We start from the raw sequence: 26,068 nt of genomic DNA, 5'->3' as shown, positions 1-26,068 counted from the left end.
GGCAACATATGGAATGAAGGAAAATATTTGCAAACCACATATCCAATAAGGGGTTAGTATTCAAAATATACAAGGAAGTTATACAGCTCAATAGCAAAAAACAAACAATTCGATTAAAAAATGGGCCAAAGACTTTAGATACTTTTCCAAAGAAGACATACAAATGGCCAACAGGCACCTGAAAAGAAGCTCAACATCACTAATTATCAGGCAAGTAAAAATCAAAACCACAATGAGATATCACCTCACCCCTATCAGAATGGCTATTATCAAGAACACAAGAGATACCAAGTGTTAGCAAGGATTTGGAGAAAAGGAAACCCTTGTCATTGTTGGTGGGAATGTAAATTGGTACAACCACTTTATATATATAAATATATAAATATATATATATATATATATATATATATATATATATATATATATATATACACACACAAAACAGACTGTATTCAACCTTTAAAAAGAAGGAAATCCTGCCATTTGCACAAACATGAATGAAATTGGACGGTATTATCCTAAGTGAAATAAGTCAAACAGAGAAAGACAAATACTGCATGGTATCACGTTTATGTGGAATTTTTTTAAAAAGGCAAACTCATAGAAGCAGAAAATAGAATAGTGGTTTCCTGGAGCTGGAGGGTGGAGGAAATAGGAAGAGACTGGTCAAAGTGTACAAACTTTCAGTTACAAGATGAATAAAGTCTGTAGATCTAATTATATCATAGTAACTATAGTTGATAATACTTCATTATATAATTGAAATTTGCTAAGGGAATAGAACTTAAGTGTTCTTACAAAAAAAAAGGTAAATATGTGAGGTGATGGATGTGTTAATCAACCTTATGGTAGGAATCCTTTCACAATGTATATGTATATCAAATCATCATGGTGTATGTGTTAAATATATTACAATTTTGTTTGTCAATTATACCTCAATAAAGCTGAAATAAAAAAATCAAAACTGCAGAAATGCCAAATGCGTATACGTTGATAAAAATTAAGTAAAAATTTTTAATACTTGGAGGGTATAAAATAGAAAAATGACAAATATTTTGGTAACACTTTTTGCTCCCTATTAAAGGGGAAGATATTTAATTCCAGTGTTTTAAGTATATTTAGCATTTTATGAAAAATAATGATTTTAAAATATCAGTTAAAATATAGGATTGTTTTGTGCTAAAAATATGACAAAATGCTATATCATTTAAAATAACATTAAAAAGGTAAATTTAAGAATGGTTGATAGGAAAACTGATATCTAAGAGATTTCAGTTCTGAAGATTTACTAGCTAAGGATCACAATGAATGTGAAACGTATCTGTCATTTATTGAATTCACTCTATCTGTTATATGCTTTACCTTCTTTTATCTCCAAATTCTCCAATTCTTATCTCTGTTTTGTAAATTAGATTGAGAGAGCCTGTTCTCAAGGTCACAGTTAACTTTCCTCTTTCCTTGGCAGAAAAATATATATCTAGTAACCTAAATTACAAAGAGTAGCACAAGAATTGTGTCCTACATGACCTTTAACTAGATGGATAGATGTGCCAAGGTAAGTGGAAAAATCCATCTCCAAATTTATATATAATTAGAAAGGATTACTGGAACCAGCACTGCTGATAAAGCGTAGGGAAAATTTTACTCACATCTTCACCCAATATTTCAGATGATACAGTTACTTAACAACATTCTAAGCTGCATAGAAAATCATCTTTGCCAGGCTTTGGGATAATTTACCAGGATACCCAGTTCATTCATGGTTTTCTGATGAGATTAGGAAACTGAGAAGGGTAATCTCAGCATGATCTGGAACTTGCCTCTCAGACAGCACTGGTGATTTTTTTGGATATTGAGTGTTCCCTAAAACTTTAGATCAGGAGCACAAAGAGAAACATCTTCTGTCTCATCTCACACAAACAGATTCTAAACCCCTCTAATTCCTCCATTTGGTACTATTTCTGGGTTAATAAGAATTATAAAGTGGAGAAAAGAAAAAGACCAAACAACTGCTGGCCAGGCTAGTAAAGGAAGATCAGACTTAGGAGGGGTCATGCCAAGAATCTGGCAAAGTCGGATACAATTGTGAGCGTCTGGTCTGCTGAGCCCCAGGGTAGCCATTCTTACCCTTCTAAACTGAAAATTAAGCCTAGAAGATCTCTAATTATCTTTACAACATATTATAACATATTGACCTATTCAAATTTCCTCCTCTGGGTAATGTTTATTACACATCTTCATATATTACCAGGGCATTATATTTCTCAAAAAATTCTATTTTATTACCACAAAATATCCTTAACTCTTTCACTTCAATCTCATTCTTATTCTTAATTACTTAAAAAATCTTTTTTATCATTTTTTTTCACTAACCAAATCAGAGTTTTATTTACTTCCAAGACATTTTCAGAAATCCAAATTTTGACTCTGATCATATATATTTTGTTCTATTTTCAGCTTTTATATGTATTTATATCTTACTCTTATTTTATTCCAATTTATTTATTTTATTTTGCAATTTCTTAATTTGAATTTTGGCTTTGGTGTTTAATAAGAATTTTCTTTGTATCAAGAAGAATGTTGGATTTTTATAAATCCTCTATGGACATAAAGAATGTGTATTCTTTGTTAGAGGGTATTATGTACTATAACTTTATTAAATATGACTTGATTAAATTATTTGAATCTTCAACATGCATGCTTATTTTTCCTTCTTTTTCTTTTTAAGTTCAGTGGTTCCAGAACTTTTAAATTTTTTAAATTTTAATTTGTTTTCTATTCCAGTAACTGCTTTGTAACATTATATAAATTTCATATGTAGAGCATTATACTTCTATTTCTATATACACTATAGCATGTTCATGACCAAAACTTTAGTTTCCTTCCATCACCATACAGTTGATTCCCTTTACCCATTTCACCCTTCCCTCCATCCTTTCCCTTCTAGTAACCACTACTCTGTTCTCTGTATCTACATATGTGTTTTTTGGTTTGGTTTGTTCATTTCTTTTTTTTGTTTGTTGTTTTTTATATTCCACATATGAATGAAATCATATGATATTTGTCTTTCTCTTATTTCACAAGGGCCATTCACACAGTCACAAATGGCAAGATTTCATCTTCTTTTAGTGGTGGGTAGTATTCCATTGTATATGTATATCACATTTTCTTTATCCATTCATCTGTTTATGGGCACTTAGGTTGTTTCCATATTTGGCTATTATAAATAATGCTGCAATGAACATAGTAGTGCATATATCTTTTTAAATTAGTGTTTTTATATTCTTTGGATAAATACCCAGAAATTGGAGAGCTGGATCATATGGTAGTTCTATTCTTAATTTTTTTGAGGAATCTCCACACTGTTTCCCATAGACCAACTTACATTCCCACCAACAGTGTATGAGGGTTTCCTTTTCTCCATATCCTTGCCAACACTTGTCATTTTTTGACTTTTTGATAATAGCCATCTGACAGGTGTGAGGTGATATTTCATTGTGGATTTGACTTGCTTTTCCCTAATGATTTGTGACATTGAGCATCTTTTCATGTGCCTGCTGGCCATCTATATGTACTCTTTGGAAATATGTCTATTCAGATCCTCTGCCCATTTTTTAATCAGGTTGTTTGTTTTAATTTGATATTGTTCATATAAGTTCTTTATATATTTGGATATTAACCCCTTGTGATTTGCAAATATCTTCTCCCATTTGGTAGGTTGTTTTTTCATTTTGTTGATGGTTTCCTTTGCTGTACAGAGCCTTTTAGTTTGATGTAGTCCAATTTGTTTATTTTTGCTTTTGTTTCCCTTGCCTCAGGAGTTATAACCAGAAAAATATTGCTAAGACCAATGTCAAAGTACATACTGCCTACGTTTTCCTTTAGAAGTTTTATGGTTTCAGGCCTCACAATCAAGTCTTTAATCCATTTTGAGTTGATTTTTATGTATGGTGTGAGATAGTGGCCTAGTTTCTTTTTCCTTTTTTCCTTTTTGCGTGTCACTATCCAGTTTTCCCAACACCATTTATTGAAAAGACTATCCTTTCTCCATTATGTGTTCTTTCCTTCTTTGTCAGAAACTAATTGTCCATATACGTGTGGATTTATTTCTAGGCTCTCAATTCTGTTCCTTTTAGCTATGTATTTGGTGGGGTGTTCTTATTGTTGTTGTTTGTTTTGTTTTGTTTTGTTGTTTGCTTGTTTTTTGCTAATACCATGCTCTTTTGATTACTATAGGTATTTAATAGTTTGAAATCAAGAAATATGATACCTCCAGCTTTGTTCTTTTTTATTAAGATTGCCTTGGCTACTCAGGATCTTTTGTGGATCCATGTAGATTTTAGAATTTTTGGTTTTATTTCTGTGAAAAAGGTCCTTGGGATTTTGACAGGGATTACATTGAATCTGTAGATTGCTTTAGATAATATGGACATTTTAATAATGTTAATTCTTCCAATCCAACATCACAGAATATCTCTCCATTCATTTGTGCTTAGTTCAATTTCTTTCAACAACATCTTATAGTTTTCAGTCGTTCACCTCCTTGGTTAAACTTATTCCTAGGTATTTTATTCTTTTTGATGCAATTTTAAATGGGATTCTTTTCTTAATTTCTCTTTCTGCTAGCTGATTGCTAGCATATAGTAACACAACAGATTTTTGAATGTTGATTTTGTACCCTGTGACTTAACTGTGTTTATTATTTCCAAAAATTTTTGGTGGAGATTTTAGGGTTCTCTATGTATAAAATCATGTCATCCACAAATAGTAACCGTTTTACTTCTTCATTTCTAGTTTGGATACCTTTTATTTCTTTTTCTTGACTAGCTGCTCTGCCTAGGACTTCCAATACTATGTTGAATAAGCCTGGCAAAAGTTGGCATCCTTGTCTTGTTCTTGATTTTAGAGGGATAGCTTTCAAATTTTCACCATTATGTGTTATGTTAGCTGTGGATCTGTCATATAGGTCCTTTATCATGTTGAAGTATAAGGGGGTGTTAAAATTCCCTACTATTATTGTGTTGTGATCAATTTCTCCCCTTAGGTCTGTTAATAATTGCTTTATACATTTTGATGCTCCTATGTTAAGTGCATCTATATTAATCATTGTTATATCTTCTTGATGAGTTGGCCCCTTTACTACTATATACAGTCCATTTTTGTCTCTTGCTACATTTTTTTGGCTTGAAGTCTATTTTGTCTGATATGAGTATGGCTACACCTACTTCCTTCTGGCTAATACTTGCTTGGAGTATCATCTTCCTTCCCTTTACTTTGAACCTGTTTGTCTATAGAGCTGAGATGAGTGTCCAGGATGCAGCATATAGTTGGATATTGTTTTTTAATCCATCCAGGTACTCTGTGTCTTTTGATTGGTGAATTCAACCCATTTAAAAGTAGGGTTATTATTGATAGTTGAGGACTTAGTACTGACATTTTATCTTTTGTTTTCTGGTTGCTCTATATCTCCACTGTTTCCTTTTCCTTGTGTTTCTGTCTGCCATTTTGATTTGGTGGTTTTCTATGTTTTCCTCAGTTTCCTTTTTTAATGTTTCATGTCTCTGCTCTAGATTCGTGTTTTGTGGTTACCATGAGGTTTTTATAAAATGTCTCATAGATAAAATAGTCCTTTGTGTGTGAGAGCATCATATCTTCATTTACCTACGTGGGTTCTATCCTTTTCCTCTTCCCCTTTTATGTTTTTGTTGTCTCAAGTTATCCCTTTTTATGTTGTGAGTTTGTTACCAAATTGAAGTAGGAGTAGTTATTTTTTTTCCTGCTTTTTTCCCTCTAATCTTTGTGCTGTAATAAAGTGTTTAAAAACCTATTCTGATATAGAGTTGCAACTTTCTAATTCTGTCTGTCTAGTTATCACCTCACTCAAAGTTTTGTGTACTTTTGCCTTTTTGTTTCTGAGAGAAGAGTTCCTTTCAACATTTCTTGTAAGGCAGGTCTAGTGTTGATGAACTCCCTCAGCTTTTGTTTGTCTGGGAAGATCTTTATTTCTCCTTCATATCTGAATAATAACTTTGCAGGGTAGAGTATTCTTGTCTGACAGTTTTTATCTTTCAGTATTTTGAGAATGTAATTCTACTTACCCCTGGCCTGTAGAGTTTCTGCTGAGAAATCTGCTGATAGCCCAACAGGGCTTCCTTTGTAGGTTACCATCATTTTCCCCCTGGCTGCCTTTAAAATTCTTTCTTTGCCATTGATTTTGACAGCTTTAATACAATATGTCTTGGAGAAGGTCTTTTTGTGTTGAGATAATTAGGTGTTCTGTTAACTTCATGGATTTGTATACCCAATTCCTTCCCCATGTTTGGGAAGTTCTCAGCTATTATTTCTTTAAATAAACTCTCTGCTCTCTTCCTCTCTTCTGCTTCTGGGATGCCCATTACTCTAACGTTGCCCTTCCTAAAAGAGTCTGATGGAAAAGAGTCTCATAGAATTTAAGTATTTTTTTAATATCTTGATTCTCTCTCCTCTTCTACTTGTATCATTTCTTCAAACTTGCTAATTCTCTCTTCTATATGGTCTGCTCTATTTCCAATGCTTTCCTATGTATTCTTCATCTTATTTATTGAGTTCTTCAGCTCCAGAATTTATGTTTGTTTCTTTTTTAGCATTTCAATCTCTTTGGTAAAGTATTCCTTCTGTTCATTAATTTTATTACTGAATTCATTTCAAATGCTTTTCTGAGTTTTCTTGTAGCTCACTGAGTTTCTTGGTGGCAGCTATTTTGAATTCTCTGTAAGTTAGATTGCAGTATTCTGTGACTTTAATCTTGGTCTCTGGAGAATTGTCATTTTCTTTTTGTGGTACATTGTCACTGTGTTTATTTATGGTGCTTGATGAGTTGTTCCTCTTCTGGCTCATGTGAAGTAGTGGACACCTTTCTACATGATTCTAATGATTCAACAGATTAGAAATTAGAGGTCTTCTTTTGTCTTCCAATAGGGGCACTATAGGGCATGTTTTTGTTTTATCTTACCTGAGCTGCCTCTGATTATATTTGGGAGGCACTTTCTATCCTCCACAGCCTCTGTCAGAGGTATTGCCTCATGCCCTTCTTATCAGTGCTTGTACCTCTGGGATTGTTCATGCCTTGCTGCTGCCGGTTTTGCTGGTGTTGCCACCTGGGGTACGGGGATGGTGGGCTCTTCTTCTGTCTCCTGAGTTGCAGGACCCCTGCCACAGGGGAAGGGGATGGGGGGAGCCAGCATCTCATGGGTGCCTCTGCTGTGTCTGGAATTGTCAGTTCCTCAGAATCCGTGGCTGTGGGGTTTGGAGGGGAACAGGGGCCCAGAGTCTTGGACATCTCTGCAGCTGGAGGGAGGGGGTATCAGGCCCCACGGCTGTTGTTGCACAGATACTTGAGGCCATGAATGCAGCTGCAGCAGAGTGGCTGGAGTCATGTGCATCACCTACCCTGCTGCTACCAGTTTCTCTGGGGCTTCAGGCCCAGCTGCCGTGCCTAGAGGACCAGGATTGCAGGTATCACCTCTGCTGTTTCACCAGTTTTGTCTCCTCTGTGTGTTTCAGTCTGCCCACCTTTAGATGCACAGATGTGTAGGATCCTCCAGCATCCTGGTGTATTGGGTCCCTGTTGAGTCACTGGATATAGATTGAAGGGAAAAGATAATGTGAGAGTCTCATTTTGACATGATGCTGACATCACTCTGTCTTCTTTTATTCAGTAAGTGCATTTCCAAAAGAGTGTGTACTAACATTTCAGACTATAATTATTTTTATTTTTGTCAAGGCCTATTTGCAATCAGTATTTGGTCACCCCATTGTTTAATGCATGTTTTGATGTATCTTCTTGGTTGATTATGCATTTCTAATTATATGTCTCACTTAGTTCTTCAGGCAAATCTCCCATTATTAAATATTAACATTGTACCCTCTATTTTCTTTTCTTTTAATTGGTATATCTTTATCTCTGCTTAACTTCAATATTACTTTCCATTATATGTGTTATTCTAAAAAGGGCATCTTACTGCATTGTGCTTTTTCTTTCCAAACCTGATCAAACTGCTTCCCTTTCAACAAGGGAATTCAGGACCTGGTGTTCCTCCCAGGCACCATGTGCAGCAAGAGAGAAGGGCTCCTTCTGTCTGATCCCCCTCCATGTGTTCAAAGTATCTGAGATTACCAGACACAAGGTTCCTACTTGGCTGCTGTGAGAGGTGGTGAGTGAGGCCACAACTGTCTGCCCTAGAGTTTTATGGACCTGACCAGCACATGGTCTACAGGGCACTGTGACTCAGGAAGGAGTTCTAGTCTAAGGACAGACACTTAGAAGACATCAGAATATATATGATGATTAACACCATGGAAATAGAGATGACAACCTAGGTATACTATGAGGCATGTATAGGAAGAATTATTGGGCATCAACGTTTAAGGGCAGCTCAGAAAGGGGAGCCTGAGAAAGATGCCCAATGAGGTGATCATAGAGGTCACAGTAACACCAATGCAATATGGAATCATGGAAGCTTAAAGGAAGAGAGGTCTTCTAGAAGATAATGACCAATGCTATCAAATGCTGCCTGGAGGTCATAACACAACTTAAAATTATCTAATGGATTAAGCTTCAGGGAGGCCATTATTCATCTTGGCTAGAGCAATTTCTGTACAAAAGGAAGAGAAAACAGATGGAAAGAAAAAAAAAAAAAAAAACAAATGGAAGTGACTCAGGGTGTACATAGGAGTGAACAATTGCACCCAACTTGATTTGCTGTGGCATGAAGTCAGCACTCCTTAGCAGAGTTTCCAGCTTCCCCACCACCACTACCACCACCACCACAAAATCTGACACCAGTAGGCACTGTGGGGCACTCTCTATTTACTTATCCTTCACACTTACATTTCCTCATTCTGACTCTCTGCTTGAAACAACCTTCCCCTTATCTCTTCCATTTCAGGTCCCAGCACACTTGGAGAGGCAAACCCATTTCACAGTGTTATTAGGATCACAGGAAATCAATCTGATTGTTAGTAAGATAAAAAGGGGTTATTTTATTTTATGTTTTATGTTATACAATACTGCCCATGGGAGATAGGGAGAATGTGGTACTTAATTCACAACATAAATCTTATAATTTACCATTTTAAAAAACCTTAAGTAACTTTTTTTTGTTCTTTGCTAATACATATTTATTTAGTTTAGTTTAGTTTTTTTAAAAATATGTCTCTTCTCACCAGAGGATGAGATCTCTGACCTCCAAGGAATTTTCTTTCATTCCTAGCAGTGGTTGCTCATGGATTGCTAAGGTCCTTAGAAACCTGTAGTGACATGGGGTAAATGTGCTCATTAATCCCTGTCCCAGGGGGCCCTGTCCTGATGGGGTCTGCCTTTCTATCTCACTTTACTATAAAGCCTTAATTTTCATTTGTCTCAAGATCAGAGCTCCGTTAGCTGGAGTTCCACGCTGAACACTCAAGAGGCTCAAGTCTAATTACCTAAAAAAAAAAAATCACTTTGAGAAATGAAATGGGATTTTAAGAACTATTACATGAAAATTACTATTCATAAAAGTGCAGAAATTAATATGTACTTTTACCCAGAAGGAAAAAAATTAAAAATTATTTTGTAATATTTGCTTCTACTTTTTAATCAAAGAAATAAAATATCACTAACAAAGTTAAAATCCTCTTTATATCCCTTCATTTTAGAGATGCAAATGTACTTTTATATATTTCTATGTATACATATCCATCTATATTACTGGTTTGTAATTCTGTTTTAGGTTTAAAATAGAGTCATATTTGGTGAAATATTATGCAACATACTTTATTCTCCCCAATATTATCTATTTTTAAAATTTATTTATTTACTTATTTATGGCTGTGTTGGGTCTTCGTTTCTGTGCGAGGGCTTTCTCTAGTTGCGGCAAGTGGGGGCCACTCTTCATCGCGGTGCGCAGGCCTCTCACTGTCATGGCCTCTCTTGCTGCGGAGCACAAGCTCCAGACGCGCAGGCTCAGTAATTGTGGCTCACGGGCCTAGCTGCTCCGCGGCATGTGGGATCTTCCCAGACCAGGACTCAAACCCATGTCCCCTGCATTGGCAGGCAGATTCTCAACCACTGAGCCACCAGGGAAGCCCCCCAATATTATCTTTTAAAGACCTGTTCATGCTGATGAATATAGATCTAGGATATATTTGAAAATAGCATAATATTCCATCATATGAATGGGCCAGATTCTAATTGTCCATTCCCTGTTTCAACTTGGAAGCCTTAGATGTTAATCCAGAAAGGCATATTGTGGGACTTCCTTCACATCATAATAGTCAAATGGTCTGATACCATCTACCTAGCAGGCATTTCTCATTCATGGCAAGAATTCTAACCACAGAACACACTTGTTTGGTTATGCATTTGTTCAAAATACAGGCTTTAGGTACGAGGTCTGCCTCAGTTGATCTCCACCTGTGGATTTCTTTGCATGCTTCCTCCTTATCATCAAACCATCAGTGTTCATGGCTGGGATGAAGCTCTTGCTGTTGGTCTTTATGGTGCTGCTTCCTTTTGACCACCATTCAAATCCTCTAAGCTCTGCAGAAGGAGGAGTGATTTCTCTTATGCCTCTGTTTGTAGGAAGAACTTATTATTGCTGAAATTGAAACTCCAATTCTACATATAACACATTATCAAGTATCTCCCCAGAAACAGTAATCCAGAGGTTTTACTAGTTAATCTTTTTTCCGTTTACATTGTATGAGTTACAAATACAATAAACATTACAGAATAGAGTATGATCAATGTTGCCAGTAACTATTAGCAAAAGGAATTTATTGAAGAAATAAGACCGGGCAGGTTTGAACAGGTGGAGAGGTGGAAGGCCTTGTTCTCAGAGGGAAACAGTGGGTGCAGCGCAAGGAGGGAGGTGTGTGGGTGGCAGAAGCAGAAATAAGGACCTCCTTGGGAGAGGAGTAAAGATAAGGAAGATAGAACCAAACTTCGGACAACTATCTAACTGGATACATAGAACTCCCTACCAGGAGATGCTAGACCAAAACACTGGTGTCCTGATGAGAGTAAAAGGAATCCAACAACAACACAGAGAAAAGAACAAATTAGTAACAAATCCGGCTACGGATTCCAAGTTCATTAACCTAACTACTTCCATGTAAACCTGCAGTCAGATCTTCAAGATAAAAATCTTAATCAATAATGGAGTAGAAAATAATTTAAAACAATGGTTTTTGTCAAGGGTGATAGTTTTAAGAAACAGAGGTCGCAAGGACCAGTCTCCAAGGCACTGGACAGAGGGGTCCAGTGTGGCACTGCAGCTCGCCCATTGCTACAGCACCACCATCCACCACTGCTGCTCAGGACCCTCCTGCTGCTGCCTGACATATATTTCTCTGCTGCTCCTGGTCACCTGCTCTGGGACTCACTGAACTCCAGCCCCTGGACAAGCGAGAAGGGGCTTTAGAAGGTGAGTCAGAGATTATGGGGTTGGAGCCAGAGGTTGGCTTGGCCTTCCACCAAAACTTACAAAGTGAGGGATTCTCAAACCTGTTGAAAAGATTGGGCCACTAAAAAATTGACAGTGAGTCTTCTCACCTACAAATAAATTGGATATTTTCCTAAGGGAACAATTAAAATAATTTAAGTGACTTTTTTCTGATGTGATTTAAGCAGCAATGCTGATGTGGTCCGACACATATGCCTAGACAAGATGAACCCAAGAGTTGCTGGGAGGACCAGGTCTCTAGGTGACCTTGGTTTGCCATGGAGGCTGCAAACACCCGAGTGCTGCCCATCTCCTCACTTCCACACCCCAGCAGCCTTCCCTGTCTCCTGCCCCCATCTCTAGGCTCAGCCCTCCTTTAGTCCAACCCCACTGAAAGAGCCCCAAGACAGAAGGCGGCACTGCAGCCATCTGGCTGTCCATAGCTCGGTGCTCAGACGCTGTTTCTCTTCAGTTCTCCATTAGGATGGGACTGTGATCTCACCATACTGCCCAGAACTCTCCAAACTGGGTCTTTATTCTCCAAGATGCCAAATAGTTGCCAACTGGCCAAATCCAGCCCTCAGATATAGCTTACTTTGTCAGCACTGCTTATATGTTAATATTTTAAGTCATTTAACTACCATCATTTAGAAATTGGCTGAATCATCGTTTAGCCAATAACAGATTTTTTGCTTTTCTAAAAAAACCTGAAAGACCCTCACCACCAACCTGGAGCCCATTTTCCAGAATCCTTAAGCAGGGGCTTGGCTTTCCAGTTCTCCACCAGGCTCACATCCCCCCAGGCTCATTTTGCCAGTGGGTGCTCCTCCCTGCCCTTGAGCGATTTGAGCCCCTCCTTCCCCCAACCCTGGGCCCTTGCTGCTGGGCAACATGCCAGATGGAAAGCCCACTGCCAAGGTAGGGAGCTTCCTTGGGTTTTGCACATTGCTGCGTTTATTCTCACAGTGTGAACTCTTTTCCCCCAGCTTGCCTTCTAGAGAAGGGTTAAAGCTAGTTGGTTAAGGGAGTGGGTTGTATATTCAGTGACCCAGACTCTTCAGGTGTCATTGTACCCACCCTGCCACATATCCCCAACATCTGTATGGCCCAAGGCAAGAGTGAAAATAAAGGTTCATGTGTTAAAGGTCTAAAACGTTCAAAAGTTATAATCCAGGCCAATCTAATCCAATCTCCTATCTTGATAAACATACCTTCATAAGCACCCGGAAGGCCAGGTTCAAATTGAGAATCCTCCAATTCCTCGGGGTTTCTCTCCAAAATGAGACAGCCCCAGCCTGGCGTGCAGCCCCCTCCTTCTGTTGCTGGGGTTTAGGCAGTGCTGCCTGAGAAAGAAAATAGCCCTTGACATTCAGGAACTTAGTAGCAGCCATCAGCGTGGTTAGGAGCTGGCCTGGCGATCGTCCGTGGGCCGAGGTGTTCTCCTGTTGGACACAAACAAACTGACAAGCACCAACAGCAGACAAGGTCACTGTGAGACCACAACAAGGTGAGATAAAACAAGGTACTTCATAATTTTTCTAAACACAGATAGAAACAACCCACAAAACATCAAACAAACATCCTCTCTCCTGGCTAATGAATGTGCTTCTTTACCAATTACCACCCCTTTATCCTCACTCTAGTCGGTTCTCTCTAAAGATCAGATTTATTGAGATATCCAATCACAGAGTTGTCCCTCTTTCTGACAGCACCCATTCTAGAGTGAACCCTGCTTCTTTAGCTCTAAACCCAACCAAAGCCCAAATCCTGTAATAGTTTCTATCTAACCCCCTTTTACTGAGAGGCCCTACAGTGTAGGTAGGCCCTACACTGTTCCTACCACTGGAAACAGTGGTGAGCTTCACTCTCTCTCCAATAAGTAATAAGCCCAGCTCGTTCATACAGGTGTGTTTCTGGTGGTCTTTGCTGGAGCACATTGACACTGTAACCCCAAAGTGTGGAGAGATCTGAATTGGGGAATTCTGTGAAAACACTGAGCTAGTGCCAGACTGTGTAAGTGGTTTCCGTTCTTCTGTTTTTCTATAATGCACCTCAGGTCCTTTTCACAAATCCTGAGGCCTGACTGCATCTGTGCTGAGCAGAGCTTTGCTGAAGCCCTGCTAGAACTTTGACGGCTCTCGAAAGGGCAGAGCCAGCTCAACCATTTCTGGAACCTTGCCTTGTCAGCCAATCTTGCTTTCCTAATTGAGACCCAGCCCTGCTTCTGCTTCAGTGAAGCTGCTGTTAAGGCAATTGTCTGGTGCATCCTGGCAAATGACTATGGTCTAACTTTAAATGATGTAGTGACTCTTGGGCCAATTATGTTCAGAAATTTTACACTGTGAATGTGTCATATCAAAGTGATTTTAAAATGTCTTATGCTTTCTTGAATTTGACTTGGAACTTCACAACTTCAGATATAAGTTGTACCTATTTTAGCCCAAGCTACAAGGCAGCTGAGAGGCAGCGATCCACACCCTTGACCTGTGCCCAGTGAATGCAGTCGGAAAGCTGGGTCCTCACAGCCCTCAATAATATTCCTTGTTAAAAGGAATTAGGAGAATTTAATTCTATTAATTCTAGTTATTCATACCCTTGGCTTGTTTCCCTTGCCAAATAAATAACTTGAACTGCTTTACCAAGACATATTTTAAGGAAGTAGGAGTAAATAATCAAACACACATACATACACACACACACACACACACCCCAGAATGGACATCAAAGCAGCAAGGGCTCTAGGGAGAGTCCCTGCTCTGGGACTAGGTCTCCCAGCCCTTCCCAGCTCCACTGACCAATTCAACCGCACATCAACCTCCACTCACAACGCCCCCGACTCCCACACTCACAGACCACCTCCCTCTGCTGGAACCGGCAGCACTCCTCTCCTGCCTTTCTCTGTCAGTCACCTCGAGAAGCTCTGGAGCCCCCCAGGTCACCCCACATCACATTCTGTACTCCTCCCAGCGAATCTGTTCCCTTTTCTCATCCCTCATGAAACCCCAAACCTGGGACTTCCCTGGCGGTCCAGTGGTTAAGACTCCCCCTTCCAATGCAGAGGGTGCGGGTTCGATTCCTGGTCAGGGAGCTAAGATCCCACATGTCTCCGGGCCAAAAACCCAAAACATAAAACAGAAGCAATATTGTAACAAGTTCAATAAAGACTTTAAAAATGGTCTACATCAAAAAAAAAAAAAAAAAAAAAAGAAACCCTAAACCTTCCCACTATGTTTTCTGGAATCCATCAGCAAAAACTCATGCTCTTCCCCCATCACCTTCTTGCTGCAATAACTCTCCCAGGACACTCCCAGGAGAAACTTTTTTGGCCAGAGCCCTGGCACCCTGAGCCTGGTTGTTGGATGATGTTCCCCCTGCTTCTCTCCATTGTTTTGAGACCATGTTGCCTCCCACTTCCCTAAAGCTCCCAGCTTTGGATCTCACATTATCAGACTAAATCACCTGCTGACCCTCATTGCTGTGGCCTCCAGCTCTGGCCACTGCCCCACATTTCTGAACTTGAGCTCTGAATTCACAGTTGCTCACATCTTAATTTTTGCAATTTCGATGCATGCACAAGCTCTTCCAACCCCTGGCCTTTTGGGTGCTGGGAATCCTCTCCTCCAATGACCTGTCCCTAAACCACAGCCAGACCTGGTCTCCCCACTTCAAGTGGAGTTCCCAAGTCAGCAGTGTCAATACCACCTGGGAGCTTGTTAAAAATGCAAAATCTGGGACCTCCCTGGCGGTCCAGTGGTAAGATTCTGCGCTTCCAATGCAGGAGGCGCAGATTCGATGCCTTGTCGGGGAGCTAAGATCCCACAAGCTGCGTGGTGTGGCCAAAAATAAATAAATAAAAACTTTCTTTAAAAATGCAAAATCTCGGACTTCACCCCAGACCTACGGACTCAGACCTGCACTTTCATACGATTCCCAGGTGATTTACATGCACGTGAAAGGCTGTGAAGGGCTGGCCCAGATCCACAGCTGGAACTCCTCCAGGATCCCAGCTTCCTGCCTCCCATTCTCTGACCAACACTTTTTGTTTTTCCAAGTCATTCTCTCTAATCCTCCAATTTCCACAAGCCTTTTGACCCAATGGGACCTCAACTCCATTGACTGGACCAACTATTCACTGCCCCCACACATGTGCTGTCCTCTCCCCTTGAGTTCTCTGGAGGAAGCCCCTGCCAAACACAGCCACCCCATTGAATGCATTCCTTCAAAGCCCTTGCTTTCTTCTTGCTACTTTGCATTTGCTGGGTGACACCACAGCCCTCATACTCATTAAATCCAACAATACACCTTTATTTCATCTGAATCCAGGAAACTGAACATGGCTGGAGAAGACCCACACAATTCCTGCAACAGGTCTCATGTCAGCCATGATCACCTTGAGCGGCTCAACACTGCCTGGCAATCACACTGTGATTCTCTGGTCCATTCAGTCTCCCAGTGTCCTACACAAATATCCCACATCTTCTCCTCCTTTCTCAGCCTCCAGTACCTCCTTCCCCATCAATAACCTTGCTACTTACTTTATTAAGAAAATTGAAGCCATCAAAGAACAGACCCTTACTTCACACACCAGCATCACGTCCATATGCTGCTCCTCTGCTGGATCTCAGAGTAAGGTGAGGCCAGAGGCATTCAGTACAGAATTGCATGGCATAAAACCCTGCACAGATCTCTTGGTGGACAGCAAATTTGACTCTAGGCCTCCCAACAATCAATACAAATTATACATGATGACAGATTGAAATCATAATGGAGTAAGCAGAGTTCAAGCATACAAAATGGAGGCGGGTGGGGATCTGGGGATCCATTGGGGATCTGGTCTCCGTCACATCCTCACACCACTGAGGACTTGAACTTTCTGTGAACTCAACTGAACCCAGGACACTAGCTTTTTGTAAAACAGCATTTGCTAGCTGCAACCTTGTATCTCAAGGTTATTCCCCCTTGTAACTATGCAACTACTTTGGATTCCAATCAATTCTTGTTTAATGAGCACCCTTACTTCTTTCCAGCTCCGATTATAATTCTTGGCCCAAAATTCATGTAACTAATTGTGGCCTTGCAGTTTTTGCCTTCATAAGCCTCCCCCATTTTGTAATCAGTGGAACAACAATTCAAGTGTCTCTTGAATCTGTGCCTCCCAGACCTAATAAACCCAAATAAGCACTCTTCATTTCAATCAGGTCTCTGTTACTAAAATTTTGGTTAACATACAAATGAATTATTCTGCCCATAAGTTACTTTCACAATCATTTCCCAATCTTCAAAGAATAAGTTATGTATATATATTTTTCACCTACCAACAGGTCTTTCTATCCTGTATACCACTCACATACTTTCTTATGTAGGCAGAACTTGAAGACATATTTTTCTTGAATAGGGGGAGCCCTCTAGTATATTTCAAACCTTCATTTTTCACAAAGGAATAATGGTGACATTGATAATAGAAGAAACACCTCTAGCCAAAATCTAGTGTTATATGTGGAACATACAGAAAATATTTCGGCAGGCTTTTATAACTAAGGTAGAAATTGGTTCCTAAAATTCACATCTCAATCTTCTGTGAATCCTTAGGAGAATTTAGGTTGTCATACTGTTATTTTACATAGTTCCAAGAACATAAAGGGCAGGTCTGTTTATGCAGAGTTTACATAGACATGTAGTTCAGATTAAAGAATGAAATGTGGCTGCTGGATAGGAACTAATCAGAGAGAGAGAGGCGGAAGATGGAGAAGGAGGGCATCCAGGGTTTTCCCGACCACAAATCTCACCTCCACTCCAACTCTCTTTATACGTTTCTTGCAAAAATAATAACAGAAATAAGGAGTTGGTGGGGTTTCCAAAAACAAAAATCGTAAACTTCAACCATCTGGGGAAGGCAAAAATCCCATCCACTGCAACTCTCAGTTTGAAAGTAAAGTTGTACCACACACAATCAGGATATTACTTAAGAGTGTTCTTAAAGAACACCTGGTGTGTGGCTGACAGGGTCTTGGTGCTCAGGCCAGGTGTCAGGCCTGTGCCTCTGAGGTGGGAGAGCCGAGTTCAGGACAGAGGTCCACCAGAGACCTCCCAGCTCCACATAATATCAAATGGCAAAAGCTCTCCCAGAGATCTCCATCTCAATGCTAAGACCCAGCTCCACTCAACGACCAGCAAGCTACAGTGCTGGACACCCTATGCCAAAAAACTAGCAAAACAGGAACAGAACCCCACCCATTAGCAGAGAGGCTACTTAAAATCATAATAAGGTCACAGACACCCAAAAACACACCACCAGACGTGGTCCTGCCCACCAGAAAGACAAGATCCAGCCTCATCCACCAGAACACAGGCACCAGGCTCATCCACCAGGAAGCCCACACAACCCACTGAACAAACCTTACCCACGGGGGCAGACACCAAAAACAATGAGAACCACGAACCTGCAGCCTGCAAAAAGGAGACCCCAAACACAGTAAGTTAAGCAAAATGAAAAGAGAGAGAAACACACAGCAGATGAAGGAGCAAGGTAAAAACGCACCAGAGAAAACAAATGAAGAGAAAATAAGCAGTCTACCTGAAAAAGAATTCAGAGTAATGATAGCAAAGATGTTCCAAAATCTTGGAAATAGAATGGAGAATATACAAGAAACGTTTAATACGGACCTAGAAGAACTGAAGAGCAAACAAACAATGATGAACAACACAATAAATGAAATTTAAAATTCTCTAGAAGGAAGCAATAACAGAATAACAGAGGCAGAAGAACAGATAAGTGACCTGGAAGATAAAATAGTGGAAATAACTAGCACAGAGCTGAATAAAGAAAAAAGAATGAAAAGAATTGAAGACAGTCTCAGAGACCTCTGGGACAACATTAAACGTACCAACATTCGAATTATAGGGGTACCAGAAGAAGAAGAGAAAAAGAAAGGGACTGAGAAAATATTTGAAGAGATTATAGTTGAAAACTTCCCTAATATGGGAAAGGAAATAGTCAACCAAGTCCAGGAAGCGCAGAGAGTCCCATACAGGATAAATCCAAGGAGAAACACACCAGGGCACATATTAATCAGGCTATCAAAAATTAAATACAAAGAAAAAACATTAAAGGCAGCAAAGGAAAAACAACAAAGAACATACAAGGGGATCCCCATAAGGTTGACAGCTGATCTTTCATTAGAAACTCTGCAAGCCAGAAGGGAGTGGCAGGACATATTTAAAGTGATGAAAGGAAAAAACCTACAACCAAGATTACTCTACCCAGCAGGATCTCATTCAGATTCCACAAAGAAATTAAAATCTTCACAGACAAGCAAAAGCTAAGAGAATTCAGCACCACCAAACCAGCTTTACAACAAATGCTAAAGGAACTTCTCTAGGCAGGAAACACAAGAGAAGGAAAAGATGTACAATAACAAACCCAAAGCCAATAAGAAAATAGCAATAGGAACATACATATCGATAATTACCTTAAATGTAAATGGGTTAAATGCTCCAATCAAAAGACACAGACTGGTTGAATGGATACAAAAACAAGAGCCGTATATACGCTGTCTACAAGAAACCCACTTTAGACCTAGGGGCACATACAGACTGAAAGTGAGGGGATGGAAAAAGATATTCCACGTAAATGGAAATCAAAAGAAAGCTGGAGTAGCAATTCTCATATCAGACAAAATAGACTTTAAAATAAAGAGTATTACGAGAGACAAAGAAGGACACTACATAATGATCAAGGGATCAATCCAAGCAGAAGATATAACAATTGTAAATATTTATGCACCCAACATAGGAGCACCTCAATATATAAGGCAAATGCTAACAGCCATAAAAGGGGAAATTGACAGTAACAAAATCATAGTAGAGGACATTCACACCCCACTTTCACCAATAGACAGATCGTCCAAAATGAAAATAAATAAGGAAACACAAGCTTTAAAGGATACCTTAAACAAGATGGACTTAATTGATATTTATAGGACATTCCATCCAAAAACAACAGAATACACTTTCTTCTCAACTGCTCATGGAACATTCTCCAGGATACATCATATCTTGGGTCACAAATTAAGCCTTAGTAAATTTAAGAAAATTGAAATCATATCAAGTGTCTTTTCTGACCGCAATGCTATGAGACTAGATATCAATTACAAGAAAAAAATCTGTAAAAAATACAAACACATGGAGGCTAAACAATACACTACTAAATAACCAAGAGATCACTGAAGAAATCAAAGAAGAAATCAAAAAATACCTAGAAACAGATGACAATGAATACATGACGACCCAAAACCCATGAGATGCAGCAAAAGCAGTTCTAAGAGGGAAGTTTATAGCAATAAAATCCTACCTCAAGAAACAGGAAACATCTCAAATAAACAACCTAACCTTACACCTGAAGCAATTAGAGAAGACGAATAAAAAAATCCCAAAGATAGCAGAAGGAAAGAAATCATAAAGATCAGATCAGAAATAAATGAAAAAGAAATGAAAGAAACAATAGCAAAGATCAGTAAAACTAAAAGCTGGTTCTTTGAGAAGATAAACAAAATTGACAAACAATTAGCCAGACTCATCAAGAAAAAAAGGGAGAAGACTAAAATCAACAGGATTAGAAATGAAGAAGGAGAAGTAACAACTGACACTTCAGAAATACAAAGGATCATGAGATATTACTACAAGCAACTATATGCCAATAAAATGGACACCCTGGAAGAAATGGACAAATTCTTAGAAAAGCACAACCTTCAAAGACTGAACCAGGAAGAAATAGAAAATATATATAGACCAATCACAAGCACTGAAATTGAGACTGTGTTTTAAAATCTTCCAACAAACAAATGCCCAGAAGCAGATGGCTTCACAGGCGAATTCTGTCAAACATTTAGAGAAGAGCTAAAACACCTATCCTTCTCAAACTCTTTCAAAATATAGCAGAGGGAGGAACACTCCCAAACTCATTCTATGAGGCCACCATCACCCTGATACCAAAACCAGACAAAGATGTCACAAAGAAAAAAAAACTACAGGCCAATATCATTGATGAACATAGATGCAAAAATCCTCAACAAAAAACCAGCAAACAGATTCCAACAGCACATTAAAGGGATCATACACCATGATCAAGTGGGGTTTATCCCAGGAATGCAAGGACTCTTCAATATACACAAATCAATCAATGTGATACACCATATTAACAAACTGAAGGAGAAAAACCATATGATCATCTCAATAGATGCAGAAAAAGCTTTCAACAAAATTCAACACCCATGTATGATAAAAACCCTCCAGAAAGCAGGCATACAGGGAACTCACCTCAACATAATAAAGGCCACATATGACAAACCCACAGCCAACATCGTTCTCAGTGGTGAAAAACTGAAACCATTTCCTCTAAGATCAGGAACAAGACAAGGTTGTCCACTCTCACCACTATCATTCAACACAGTTTTGGAAGTTTCAGCCACAGCAATCAGAGAAGAAAAAGAAATAAAAGGAATCCAAATTGGAAAAGAAGAAGTAAAGCCGTCACTCTTTGCAGATGACATGATACTATACATAGAGAATCCTAAAGATGCTACTAGAAAACTACTAGAGCTAATCAACGAATTTGGTAAAGTAGCAGGATACAAAATTAATGCACAGAAATCTCTTGCATTCCTCTACACTAATGATGAAAAATCTGATAGAGAAATTAAGGAAACAATCCCATTTACCATTGCAACAAAAAGAATAAAATACCTAGGAATAAACCTACCTAAGGAGACAAAAGACCTATATGCACAAAACTATAAGACACTGATGAAGGAAATTAAAGAAGATACAAACAGATGGAGAGATATACCATGTCCTTGGATTGGAAGAACCAACATTGTGAAAAGAACTATACTACCCAAAGCAATCTACAGATTCAGTGCAATCCCTATCAAACTACCAATGGCATTTTTCACAGAAGTAGAACAAAAAATTTTACAATTTGTATGGAAACACAAAAGACCGTGAATAGCCTAAACAATCTTGAGAAAGAAGAATGGAGCTGGAGGAATCAGGCTCCCAGATTTCAGACTATACTACAAAGCTACAGTAATCAACACAGTATGGTACTGACACAAAAGCAGAAATATAAATCAATGGAACAGGATAGAAAGCCCCGACATAAACCCACGCACACATGGTTACCTTATTTTTGATAAAGGAGGCAAGAATATACAATGGAGAAAGACAGCCTCTTCAATAAGTGATGCTGGGAAAACTGGACAGCTACATGGAAAAGAATGAAATTAGAACATTCCCTAACACCATACACAAAAATAAACTCAAAATGGATTAAAGACCTAAATGCAAGGCCAGACACTATAAAGCTCTTAAGGGAAAACACAGGCAGAACACTATATGAAATAAATCACAGCAAGATCCTTTTTGACCCACCTCCTAGAGAAATGGAAATAAAAACAAAATAAACAAATGGGACCTAATGACACTTAAAAGCTTTTGCACAGCAAAGGAAACCATAAACAAGACGAAAAGACCACCCTCAGAATGGGAGAAAATATTTGCAAATGAAGCAACTGACAAAGGATTAATCTCCAAAACAAACAAGCAGCTCATGCAGCTCAATATCAAAAAAAGCAAACAACCCAATCCAAAAATGGGCAGAAGACCTAAATAGACATTTCTCCAAAGAAGATATACAGATGGCCAACAAACACATGCAAGGATGCTCAACATCACTAATCATTAGAGAAATGCAAATCAAAACTACAATGAGATATCACCTCATACCAGTCAGAATGGCCATCACCAAAAAATCTACAAACAAATGCTGGAGAGGGTGTTGAGAAAAGGAAACCCTCTTGCACTGTTGGTGGGAATGTAAATTGATACAGCCACTATGGAGGTCAGTATGGAGGTTCCTTAAACACCTGAAAATAGAGCTACCATACGACCCAGCAATCCTACTACTGTGCATATACCCTAAGAAAACCGTAATTCAAAAAGAGTCATGTACCACAATGTTCATTGCAGCTCTATTTACAATAGCAAGGACACGGAAACAACCTAAGTGTCCATCGACAGATGAATGCATAAATAAGATGTGTAAAGCAATTATACTCCAATAAAGTTGCTAAGAAAAAAAAATGAAATGGAGTTGAGGAATAGATTTAAGAATTTTTAAATCAATTGTTCAAATATTAGCTATGGTTTATTGTCCCCTGGTAATATTTTTTTGTTTTCCTAAGAGATGATGAGAGATGATGATCGGCCACACTGTTTGGCTTCACCCTGAAGGGGATGGATTATTTATTCCCCTCTGACATATGAGAGAGAAAAAGAGATATCTTTCTCTTACCTGTTAATTTTCTCTGCGCTCTACACATAAGCAACATGTCTTCCTGTCTGGTTCCCAGAGGGTCTTTCTCCAAACATAATAGTTTTTAGGTGTCTTTTCTTTTTTATTTTTTTTAATATTATGACTGAAAGTCACAATTTAAGCAATGTAAATTATTAACATTATATATGTAATATATATATAAATCTTTCAGATCAAGAAGTCTTCAAATAATGAGAATTTAAAAGGTCTTATAATTATTTCAATAACAAAACTATTTACTTTTTCTTTTAAAGGTTGCAGTTGCTCTTTCAAGAGTAGTTTCTTATCTTGCCAGGTTTCATTACTTTTTTCCTTATTTAAAAAGGTATTTTTCTCTGTGTTTAGAGATTGCAATGCCCAGGAGATCCTCACACTTGCCTCCCCAGTCTATGAGCCCTATTTGGAACGTCCTCTAGAAAATATGTAGCGTCCTTCACAAAGAGCAACAGGATCTATTAAAAAAGCCGTGTCTCTTCAGTGGAGTTTTGAAATCAAGTATATAGACAAATCCTATATCACATTCTGTCCCCAGTTCTTGTTCTGATTTAATCACGTTTACTGGAAACAGCAATATTGATTTCTATGGGCAGCTTGTAATAACTTCAGGTACACAACATTGCAAGGAATTGCAAGCCTAAGCAACATTGTGTAACTAATGAATGCACAACCATAAAACACCTAAAAAACCTACGGATAGGTTTAGAGTTATGACAAAATTCTAAAAGGATTAAATTGCTTAGAACTACACATCAAATACTCACAGACCTAGTGCAAAGACACACATTGGTTCTAAAAATATATAAGCAATGCTTTCCCTAAAGTACAGCGATAAAATTGAATATTTTATTTATTGATAAAATTGAATATTTTGGAAACCTATCAAGGACATTCCAAAAATTAATCAAAGGAGGCATATTTTTAAAACCTTTTTATCAACTATACTCCAGTAAAAAAATAAATAAAATTAAAATAAAAAACAAAAAAATCTTTAAAAATCATTTACAAGAGCTATTCGTTAATTCGGAATGTATATACCTTTATTTTTAATCCACTGGATTATAGAATCTTTGATTGATTGATTGATTTTTCTGAGCAGTAGCTGCAAAGGATAGTTGAATTAGGGACAAATTACATACTTGAGCAAGGCTACTGGGATAAAGTTTATATCAGTGGCTACCAAACAGGGGTGATTTTGCTCCACAGAGAACATTTGGCAATGTCTGGAAACATTTCTGGTTGCCGCAATTGTGGGTCAGAAGCAGGAAGTTGTTACTGGAATCTAGCACATAGAGGCCAGGCATGCTGATAAACATCCTACAATGAACAGAACAGCCCTCTCAACAAAGCATTATTTGACTAAAATGCCAATAGTGCTGAGGTTGAGAAACACTGATACAAGTATTCCATTCCTTGGTATGGCTGAACAGTATTCCACTGCATAGATGTAACATATTTTGTTGATCATTCAACTGTTCAAGGCCATCAGGTTGTTTTCAGTGTTTGGATATTATCAATAATGCTGCTATGAACATTTGTGTGTAAGTTTTTGCACGGATGTATGATTTCATTTATTTTGCACAAGTAGCTGGAAGTGGAATAGCTAGACAAACATCTGAATTTTTAAGAAAGTACCAAACATTTTTCCCTCCACACCCTTGTCAGTCATCCTCATTTTCCATTACAATAGGTGTGTAGTTACTGGGGTATAGCAATGTGGTTTTAATTTGTGTTAGAAACCTAATGTTGCTGTAGGCCCCCCAAAGATGTTCACGTCCTAATCCGCGGAACCTGTGAATATGTTATCTTACATGGCATAGGGGAATTAAGATTACAGATTAGCTGACCTTAAAATAGGAACATTACCCTGGATTGTCTAGGTGGGCCCAATGTTATCAAAAGTATCCTTAAAGGTAGAAGAGAGAGGCAGAAGACTAGGTCAGAGTGCAGCTGACACTTGAACAACTTGGGGCTTTGGGGCACTGACCCTCCATGCAATTGAAAATCCATGCATAATTTATAGTTGGCCCTCCAGATAAGACAGGTTCCTCTGTACCTGTGGTTCCACATCCTAGGATTCAACCAAATCTGGATGGTGTAGTATTGTAGTATTTACTATTGAAAAAAATCCACATGTAAATGGACCTGTGAACTTCAAACCTTCATTGTTCAAGGGTCAACTGTAATTTGATGTGAGAAGGGCTCATCATGGCGTTGCTGGCTTTGTCCACAGAAAGGACCAGAAATCAAGTTATGTGGACACACTGTAGAAGCTAGAAAAGGCAAGAGAGAAGATTCTTCCCTCAAGTCACCAGAGAGAAATACAGCTCTGCTAACATCTTGATTTTAGCCCAATGAGGTCCATGAGAATGGACCTGAGAATCTATGGAACTATAATATAATATGTTTGTGTTGTTTCAGGCCACTAAATTTCTGGTAGTTTATTACACCAACCATACAAACTAATACAAGTGTTGTGCAACTTTCCATGTTCTTATTTGCTATTTATATATGTTTATTGGTAAAATGTCTGTTCAAATCTTTGGCCTGCTTTTTGTGTGTGTATTCATTCATATTTATTTAAGTTTAATTGAGGTAGAATTTAAACCATTAAATTTACCTATTAAAACTGTACAATTTAATTATTATTTTGAAAGTTTATAGAATCACAACCCAATTTTAGAGCATTTTTATAGCACCTCCACCCCAAAACCTCATGCTTGTTTGAGTTAATCCCTGCTCCCACAGCCAGATCTAGACAACCACTGATCTGTTTCTGTCCCTATAATTTAATGGAGATTTCATATAAGTGGAATCATACCACATGTAGTAATTTAGGTCAGGATTCTTCCACTAAGTGTAATGTTTTCTGAGGTTCATTCATGTTGCACTTATCAGTTTTTTTTTTCTTTTTATTGCTAATTAGTGTCCCATTACATTTATATATGACATTTTATTTATGCATTCACCAGTTGATGGATATTTGGATAACTTCCAGTTTAGAACTATTATGAATAATGTTGCTATGAACGTTTGTTGCGTCGTATGGTATGTTTATATTTAAATTTTTAAGAGACAAACTGTCTTCCAAAGTGGAAATATTTTGTATTCTCAAGATGAATAATAATGAAGATTCCAGTTTCTCTACATCAACAGCATTTGTTGCTGTCTATCTTTTCTTACAACTACAGGGAGTGTGAAATGATATCTCACTGTGATTTCAATATGCATTTTC

General features: G+C 38.4%; 1 protein-coding gene across 1 annotated transcript in view; it reads right to left on the bottom strand.

Moving 5' to 3' along the window:
- LOC132368247 (receptor expression-enhancing protein 5-like) overlaps nucleotides 1-26,068 on the bottom strand; it is a 175,652-nt gene that overhangs the window by 30,449 nt on the left and 119,135 nt on the right. Inside the window, 2 exon segments of the mRNA XM_059927021.1 lie at nucleotides 10,436-10,593; nucleotides 12,677-12,907. The gene's annotated coding sequence lies outside the window, so the exon portion shown is untranslated.

The sequence above is a fragment of the Balaenoptera ricei genome, chromosome 6 (assembly GCF_028023285.1).
Source record: "Balaenoptera ricei isolate mBalRic1 chromosome 6, mBalRic1.hap2, whole genome shotgun sequence".
Classification (NCBI taxonomy): domain Eukaryota; kingdom Metazoa; phylum Chordata; class Mammalia; order Artiodactyla; family Balaenopteridae; genus Balaenoptera; species Balaenoptera ricei.
This window is presented reverse-complemented; position numbering and strand designations above follow the sequence as displayed.